The sequence below is a fragment of the Macrotis lagotis genome, chromosome 3, assembly GCF_037893015.1.
Source record: "Macrotis lagotis isolate mMagLag1 chromosome 3, bilby.v1.9.chrom.fasta, whole genome shotgun sequence".
Classification (NCBI taxonomy): domain Eukaryota; kingdom Metazoa; phylum Chordata; class Mammalia; order Peramelemorphia; family Peramelidae; genus Macrotis; species Macrotis lagotis.
This window is the reverse complement of record NC_133660.1, coordinates 183,321,059-183,330,334: the sequence shown is the minus strand read 5'-3', so window position 1 is coordinate 183,330,334 and position 9,276 is coordinate 183,321,059. Positions and strand designations below refer to the sequence as shown.

General features: G+C 39.7%; 1 pseudogene; it reads left to right on the top strand.

The window, feature by feature from the left end:
* The first annotated feature begins 948 nt into the window (after positions 1–948).
* LOC141516352 (vacuolar protein sorting-associated protein 16 homolog pseudogene) lies at positions 949–3,453 on the top strand (annotated as a pseudogene).
* Positions 3,454–9,276: the final 5,823 nt, after the last annotated feature.

The following is a 9,276-nucleotide window of genomic DNA, read 5'->3' as shown; positions in this document are numbered from 1 at the left end:
ATATCCTGTTATTGCACCCAGTCTATTACACTGATCCATATTTCTTAGCTAATACCATACAATTTTGATGACTGATGCTTTATAATTTTAGATCTGGTAAGGCTAATCCACCTTATTTTGCACTTTTTTGCATTGAATCACTGGAAATTCTTGACTTTTTTATTCCTCCATATGAATTTACTTATAACTTTTTCTAACTCATTAAAGTTTTTTTTTTGGAATTTTGATTGGTAGGGCACTAAACAAGTAGTGTAGTTTTGGTAGAATTGTCATTTTTATTATATTAACTCGATCTATCCATAAACAGTTGATATTTGCTTAGGTATTTAAATATGATTTTATTTGTTCTAGAAGAATTTTGTAATTGTTTTCAAAAAGTTTTTGAGTCTTCCTTGGCAGGTAAACTCCCAGGTATTTTATTTTGTCTGAGGTTACATTGAATGGAATTTCTCTTTCTAGCTCTTTCTCTTGTACTTGCTAGTCATGTAGAAAGATGTTGAGGACTGATGAGGATTTTATGTCCTGAGACTTTGCTAAATTGCTAATTATTTCTAGTAGATTTTTAGATGACTTTTTGGGATTCTCTAGGTATACCATCATGTCATCTGCAAAGGGTAAGAGTTTTTGTCTCCTCCTTCCCTATTCTAATTCTTTCAATGTCTTTTTCTTCTCTTATTGCTGAGGTTAACATTTCTAATACAATGCTGAATATTCGTGGTGATAATGGGCATCCTTGCTTCACCCCCTGATTTTATTGGGAATGCTACAATCCTATTCCCATTGAATATAATGCTTGTTGATGGTTTCAGATAGATACTGCTCATTATTCTAAGTAACAAACCATTTATTCCTACACTCTAGTGTTTTTATTAGGAATGGGTACTGTATTTTGTGAAAAGCTATTCCGACATCTATTGAAATGATCAGGGGGGCCATCCAGGCTCGGCCATGGACTGTTACACCGTGGACTGCAACCCCCTCGGGGACGTGGGCTTCTATTGAAAGTTTGAACTATACAGCATGGACTGGGACCTGAAGGAACCACTCAGAGACTGCCTGGTAGCAGCAGCTCCTTATGGTGGCCCCATTGCTCTGTTGAGAAACCCTTGGAAGAAGGAGAAGTCACCCAGTGTTCCACCATTGCTTCAGATTTATTCATCTTCTGGAGTGGCTCTGGCCAGCTTATTGTGGAAGAGCGGACCTGTGGTGTTGCTGGGCTGGTCAGCAGAGGAGGAGCTGCTGTGTGCAGGAAGACGGCTCTGTTCTAGTTTATGGGCTGCATGGTGACTTCTGGAGACACTTTAGCATGGGCAATGATGTACTTCAGAACTGTGTTCTGGATGCCCGGGTATTCCACACAGAGTTTGGGTCAGGGATCGCCATCCTCACTGGTGCCCATTGTTTTACACTAAGTGCCAATGTGGGTGACCTAAAGCTTCGTAGGATGCCCGAGGTGCCAGGGTTACAGGCTCTGCCCTCATGCTGGACAGTTTTGTTCTAAGATTGAGTGACCCTTGTGCTTTTAGTCATTGGTGCTGACCTTTACTTGTCAGACAATACAGCCTGCTCAGGAGTGGTACCCCCTGGTTTAGCTGCAGGAGTGAGTGGCTTCCTCCAGATGGCCATGTCCTTCAATTATAGGTACCTGGCATTATTCACTGACACAGGACACATTTGGATGGGCCTGGCTTCACTTAAGGAGAAACTATATGAGTTCAACTGCAACATTCGAGCCCCAAGCAGATGGCCTGGTGTAGTCCTCCAAAGGGCAAGCAAAAGGCTGTTGTGGTTGCTTGGGAGCGCCGGCTTCTGGTGGCTGGGAATGCCCTCGAAAGCATCCAGTTCGTACTAGAAGAGGATTTGTACCTAGTTCCTGAGCTGGACGGAATGAGGATCTTCTCACGAAATGGCCATGAGTTTTTGCATGTAGTTCCAGTGGCCAGTAAAGAGATTTTCAGGATTGCTTCTATGGCCCCAGGAGCCCTTCTACTGGAAGCCCAGAAGGAATATGAGAAGGAAAGCCAGAAGGCAGACGAGTACCTGTGGGAGATCCAGGAGCGGGAGCAGCTACCTCAGGCGGTGTGGCAGTGTATTGAGGCTGCTGGCCATGAGCACCAGCCCGAGATGCTGAAGAGCCTGCTCAGGGCAGCCTCCTTTGGAAAGTGTTTTATTGCCAAGTTTCCACCCAACACCTTCGTGCACATGTGTCAGGACTTGAGAGTGCTGAATGCTGTATGGGACTATCCGATTGGAATCCCCCTCACCTACACCCAATATAAGCAGCTCACTATAGAAGTTTTGCTGGACAGGCTGGTGCTACGGCGACTCTATCCTCTGGCCATTCAGATCTGCGAGTACCTTAGACTTCCTGAGGTTCAGGGTGTCAGCCGCATCCTGGCCCATTGGGCCTGTTACAAGGTACAGCAGAAGGATGTGTCAGATGAAGATGTTGCTCGGGCCATAAACCAGAAACTTGGGGATACACCAGGGGTCTCCTACTCAGATATCGCTGCCCGTGCCTACGGCTATGGCCGGACAGAGCTTGCCATCAAGCTATTGCAGTATGAGCCTCGATCTGGGGAGCAGGTACCACTTCTGTTGAAGATGAAGAGGAGCAAATTGGCAAGCTATCGAGAGTGGGGACACAGATCTAGTGTTTACAGTTGTCTTACACCTAAAGAATGAGCTGAATCGTGGCGATTTCTTCATGACCCTCAGGAACCAGCCTGTGGCCCTGAGCCTATATCGCCAGTTCTGTAAGCACCAGGAGCTGGAGACACTGAAGGATCTTTACAACCAAGATGACAACCACCAAGAGCTTGGCACCTTTCACATCCGGGCTAGCTATGCTGCTGTGGAGCGGATCGAAGGCAGAGTTGCAGCCCTTCAGACCGCAGCTGATGGGTACTGCAAGGCTAAGTATGAATTTGCTGCTAAGGCCACAGAAGAGCAGATGCGGCTTCTGCCGCTCCAGCGGTGTCTGGAGGACGACTTAGGTGGACACTTCTTGGACTTGTCCTTGCATGACACAGTGACTTCCCTTCTCCTTACCGGGAATAACAAGCGTGCTGAGCAGCTGGTCCGGGACTTCCGAATACCTGACAAAAGGTTCTGGTGGTTAAACCTGACAGCCCTGGCTGATCGGGAGGACTGGCAAGAACTAGAAAAATTCTCTAAGAGCAAGAAATCACCCATTGGGTATCTGCCTTTTGTGGAAGTGTGCATGAAGCGGCGCAACAAATTCGAGGCCAAGAAGTTTGGGCTCGAGTTAGCCCTGAACAGAAAGTTAAGGCTTTCCTCCTTATTGGGGATGTGGCGCAGGCTGCAGATGTAGCCATTGAGCATCGGAATGAGGCAGAACTGAGCCGCGTCCTGTCCCATTGCACTGGGACCTCTGATGGGGCCACAGCTGACAAAATTCAGCGTGCCAGGGCCTTGGCCCAGAGGAAGTGAGGCACCCTGCCCCACACCCCTCCTCCTCCTCCCTGCCAGCCTCTCTCAGAGGGGTCCGGAGAACAGGGCACTGGGACCATGGGGATTTGTTGGAGAAGGGTGTGGCTGAAGCTGTAAATAAAGTCTAAATACCTCAAAAAAAAAAAAAAGAAATGATCATATGATTTCTGATAGGTATGCTATTTGATATAATTAATTTTACCAACAGTTTTCCTAACATTGAGCCAACCCTGCATTCCTGGGATAAATACTACTTGATTATAATGTATTATCCTAGTGATAACTTGCTGTAATTGTATTACTAAGGTTTTATTTAAGATTTTTGCATCTATATTCAACAGGGAGATAGGTCTATAATTTACTTTCTCTGTCTCACCTCTTCCTGGTTTAAGCTAGTATCATAGAAAGAGTTAGGTGGAGTTATATTTTCAGTTATTTTCCCAAAGAGTTTATATAGAATTGTAACCAATTGTTCCTTAAATGTTTGAGAGAATTCACTTGTGAATCCATCTGGTCCTGGAGATTTTTTCTTAGGGATTTCAATAATGGCTTGTTGAATTTTTTTTCTGAAATATGGTTATTTAGGTTTTTATTTTCCACTTCATTTAAACTGGGCAAATTAGATTTTTACAAATATTCGTCAGTTTCACTTAGATTGCCAAATTTATTGGCATATTTTTGGGCAAAATAATTCTGAATTATTACTTTAATTTCCTCCTCATTGGTGGTGAATTCACATTTTTCATTTGTGATAATAGCAATTTGGTTTTCTTCATTTTTTTAATCAAATTTACTAAAGGTTTATCAATTTTAATTTTTTTCATAAAACTAGCTCTTGGTTTTATTTATTAGTTCAATACTTATCTTGTTTTTAATTTTATTAGTTTCTCCTTTAATTTTTAGAATTTCTAATTGGGTATTTAATTGGGGATTTTTAATTTATTCTTTCTCTACTTTTTAGTTGCATATTTAGTTCATTGATTTCTTCTTTCTCTAATTCACTCATGTAAGCATTTCAAGATATAATACATCCCCTGACAGCTGCCTTGAGTGTATCTCATGGGTTTTGGTATGTTATTTCATTATTATTTTTATCTAGGATAAAATAATTCTTTCTATAATTTGTTGCATGATCCACTCTGTTTTTAAAATAAGGTTATTTAGTTTCCAATTAGTTCTGGATCTATATCTCCCAGTATTGTATATGATTTTATTGCATTATGATCTGTGAAAAATGTATTCACTATTTCTTCCTTTCTGCAACTGATCCTTATGTCCTACATGATCAAAGTTTCTTTAAGTGCCATGTACTTTAGAAAAAAAGAATATTCCTTTCTATCCCCATTCAATTCCCTTCATAAGTCCATCATATCTAGTTTTTCTAACAATCTATTTAACTCCTTAGCTTCCTTATTTATTTTATGATTCAATTTATCTAAATCTGAGAGTGGGAGGTTGAGGAATCCCACATGTAGAGTTTTGCTTTCTGTGTCTTCCTGTAGCTCTTTCAACTTCTCCTATAAGAATTTGGTTGCTGTACCTTTTGGTGCATACATATTTAGTATTGAAATTACTTTATTGTCCATGGAGGATATAGCTTCCTTCCTTATTTCTTTCAATGCTATCTATTTTTGCAGGTGCTTTGTCTGACATAAGGATTGCTACTCCAGCTTTTTTTCACTTCAACTGAAGCAAAATATACTTTGCTCCAACCTTTTACCTTTACACTATATGTATTTCTCTGCTTCAAATGAGTTGTTGTAAGCAGCATATTATAAGATTCTGGTTTTTAATTCAGTGTACTATTTGTTTACGTTTTAAGGGAGAGTTAATTCCATTCACATTCAAATTTATAATTACTAACTCTTTATTACCCTGCATGTTATTTCCCTTCTGTTTGTATTTTCCCCCTTTTTTCCCTTTATCCATATTCCCCAGTATTTTGTTTCTGAATACCAGCACTTTCAATGTGTTTGCATTCTTATATCAACTCCTCCTCTGCTTTACCCCTTCTTCCCTTCCTTCTGTTATGCCACTTTTTCTCCCCCTTCCCATCCCCCCTCCCTGTTACCCCTTTTAATGCTTGAAAGGTAAGATAAGTTTCTTAACTTGATTAAGTGTGTCTAAATTAACTTTAAGCCAAGTATGATGAGATGAAGATTCAGGTGGTTCTCACCTCCTCCCTTCTTCCCCTCAATTACAACATGTCTTTTTTACCTCTTGATGTAATGAGCTTTACCCCATTCAGTCTCCATTCAACCTCCGTTCTTACAATCCCCCTTTTTAAGGAGGTATTGTTTTTTACATCAGTCTATCTGAGGCACAGAAATGTTATGCTTGTCCATCATTTCTGGCTATGTATATTTTCTTCAATAGAGTTATAATTTTCAAGGGTTATGAGACTCTTTCTCCCAAGTGGGTATATAGCCAGTTTCATCTTATAGGATAGCAGTCTATTTTTTACCTTTTCACGTGTTTCTCAAGCCTCCTGTTTTGGGTCCATATTTTCTATTTAACTCTGGTCTTTTCATTATGAAATCTTGGAAATCTCACATTTCATTAAATGTCCATCTTTTTCCCCTGGAAGAGAAAGCCCAGCTTTGCTGGGTAGTGGATTCTTGGCTGTCTTCGAATTTCCTTTGCTCTTTGGAATATCTAATTCCAGGCCCTTCAATCCCTTAATGTTGGTGTGGCCAGGTCCCGTGTAATCCTTAGTGTGGCTGCTTGGTATTTAAATCTTTTCTTTCTGGTTGCTTGTAGAATTTTTCTTTAATCTGATAGTTCTGGAATTTGGCCACAACCTTCCTTGGTGTTTTCAATTCAGGATCTCTTTCTGTAGGCATCAATGTATTCTTCCAATAACTATTTTGTCCTCTGGTTCCATGATATCAGGACAATTTTCCATCATTCTCTCCTGCAATATTAATTCCAGCCATTTTTTTCTTTCTTTAATGTTTTCAGAAAGGCCAACAATTCTCAGGTTCTCTCATCTTGATCTGTTCTCAAGGTTAGTAGTTTTGCTGTTGAAGTATTTTACATTTTTTCCTATTTTTTCCATCTTTTTGATTTGTTTAACAAAATCATATCATCTCAAGAAGTCATTAGTTTCAGCTGATTCCATTCTTTTTTTAGAGAAGATTTTTTCATTTATCTTTTATCTTTTGCAACTCCTTTCCCAACTAGTCAATTCTATTTTTAAAGGTCTTTTCTATTTGCCCGAACATAGTTTTCAGATAATTTTTTTTCATTTGCCTAATCAAGGATTTGAGAGAATAATTTTCTTTTTACAATTGCCCAATTGAAGATCTGAGAGAATTATACTCATTTTTATTGTATTTTCCAAGGATTTTTTCTCTTGTTGCAAGATGTTAATTTTCTCTTGCAATGTGTTAATTTTCTCTTGAGTTTCTTTTCCCAATTTTTCCTATTGATTTTTTTAAAACTCCTTTCTGATTCCTTCAAGTATGTCTTTCTGTGCTGGAGACCAGTTCATACTTTCCTGAGTAGTGCTAGATTTCTCTGGGTTAGAATCTGTCACTTCTAAGTATTTCTCCATGGGGCCCCCTTTTCACTGAGATTTTTTCATCTTTCTAGGACCTTGTGTTGCTGTGGGGGGTGTGGGGAGCTGGCTCTCAAAGGTTTGCTTTTGAAGATCCTAGAAGCTTTGTTCACTTTACTAATTCTAAGTGCCAGCCAGTAGGGTTTTTTCCTCTGGAGTGAGGTCCTCAGCAGCAAGGTCTAAATTGACTTTGAATACTAGGTTGGGCCCCAAGGGAGTGAATTATGTTGCCCTGAGGGGGTGGGGGGGTTGTTTACAGGGTAAAGGGCTCTGTTGAAAGTATGGAGCTTAGGTCCCTGGCCCAGCTGGTTGTTCTCCAGGTGTGTTCTGACACTCTTTGTTGAAACTGACCCTCCCATAGCTCCTCTCCCCCCTGCCAAACACTCTATAGCTAAAGTTGGATCTCACTCCCATCACTCACCAAAGTCTCTTTGGTGGAGACTGATCCTCTGGCTTACCCCAGCTGCCATCCCTGAGCTGATCCTCTGCTCTTGTCTCTTGGTTCACCAATGGTCCCCTGAGACAGACCTTTTTGATAAATGTTCTTCTCCTAGAATCTCTTTCTGGGTTTTGTTGATCAAATTTCTGTTAAGAGGTTTCTGTCATGTTATTTTTGAGGGGAAAGAGGAGCACTTATCACAGTGTCTATCTTCTCTACACCTTCTTGGTCAGATGTCTCTAAATGGGAATTTTTAATATGTTCTTTATATATTTTGAGCAAAATGTTTAATTCATTGATCTGCTCTTTTTTATGTTTAGGGATAAAAAAAATTTCCCCTAAATAGTGCTTTGATTGCATACCATAGTATATTACTTCTTTTTTTTCATTTTTGCAAGGCAATGGGGTTAAGTGACTTGCCCAAGGTCACACAGCTGGGTAATTATTAAGTGTCTGAGGTTGGATTTGTGCTAAAGTCCTCCTGAATCCAGGGCTGGTGCTCTATCTGTTGCACCACCTGACTACCACCATTTTTATTCTTGTTAATGAAATTGTGATTGTTTCTATGATTTATTCTTTGACAAACTCATTCCTTACAATCTGGTTATTTAGTTTCTAAATAACATTCTATATCTTTAGCTTTTTGTGAATGTAATTTTATTGTATTTTTATTTTAAAAGGGTACATTAAATATTTATGGTTTTTGGCATTTGATATTGAGGCTTTTCTTCTCCCATAATAGATGGTGATTTTGTGTACTATTGGGAAAAAAGGTAAATTCCTTTCTATTCCCATTTAATTTTACACAGATGTGTGTGTGTATATATATATATATATATATATATATATACACATATATATATATATACATATATATATCATAGCTAACTTTTCTAAAATTCTATTCATCTCCTTGACTTCCTTATAGTTTTTTCTTTTCATTTTTGAGGAGAGGAAAAACTGAGATCCCTGACCTAGTATAATTTCAATGTTTATTCCTTCTTAAAAAACATTTTACTTTTCTATTAAGAATTGAGAAATTAGGGGAACCTAGGTGGTACAGTGGATAGAGCATTGATCCTGTATTCAGAAAGGCCTGAGTTCAAATTAGACCTCAGATACTTAATACAAACCTAGCTGTGTAATCTTGAGCAAGTCACTCAACCCCATTGTCTTGAAACACACACACACACACACACACACACACACACACACACATTCAGAAACCACTTTTAATATTTACTGCTTTACCTGGGAGCACTGGAATTTAGCTGTAACATTCCTGCGAGTTTTTATTTGGAGATCTCGTTTAGTAGGTAATTGGTAATTTTTTTCAATTTTCTAATTCACGTGTGGTTATATAATATCAGTATAGTCTTTCTTAATATTTTTTTAAGTAGAACTTACTGGGTAGAGCCAAAATGGTGGAAAGTGTGTGGGAAGCTCCTAGAATTTTCCCCAGTCTCTCTCTGAAACAATTATAAATGATGCCTCTCAACAAACTGGAATGCAGAACCCACAAAAGGATAGAGTGGAACAATTTTTCAGCTCAACATATCTTGGAGGGACTTCAGGAAAGGTCTGTCTCACTTAGAAAAAGGGGAGCTCTGCCCAACCTAGGAGAGGAAATTCAGTGGGAGGCTCTTACACACAGGGCAAATCAGTAACCATGCTCAGAGGGCCAGCAGAGCAGCAGGTCAGTAGTGAGGGCCCCAGTCCCAGTACAGAAGTCATACTGTGAGCTCTGGAAGTCCAGTGCCACAGGTGGGACTAGATTGGGATATTGTAATGCAGGGAGCTCCCCAGGAGCAGAACTCAAATGTTT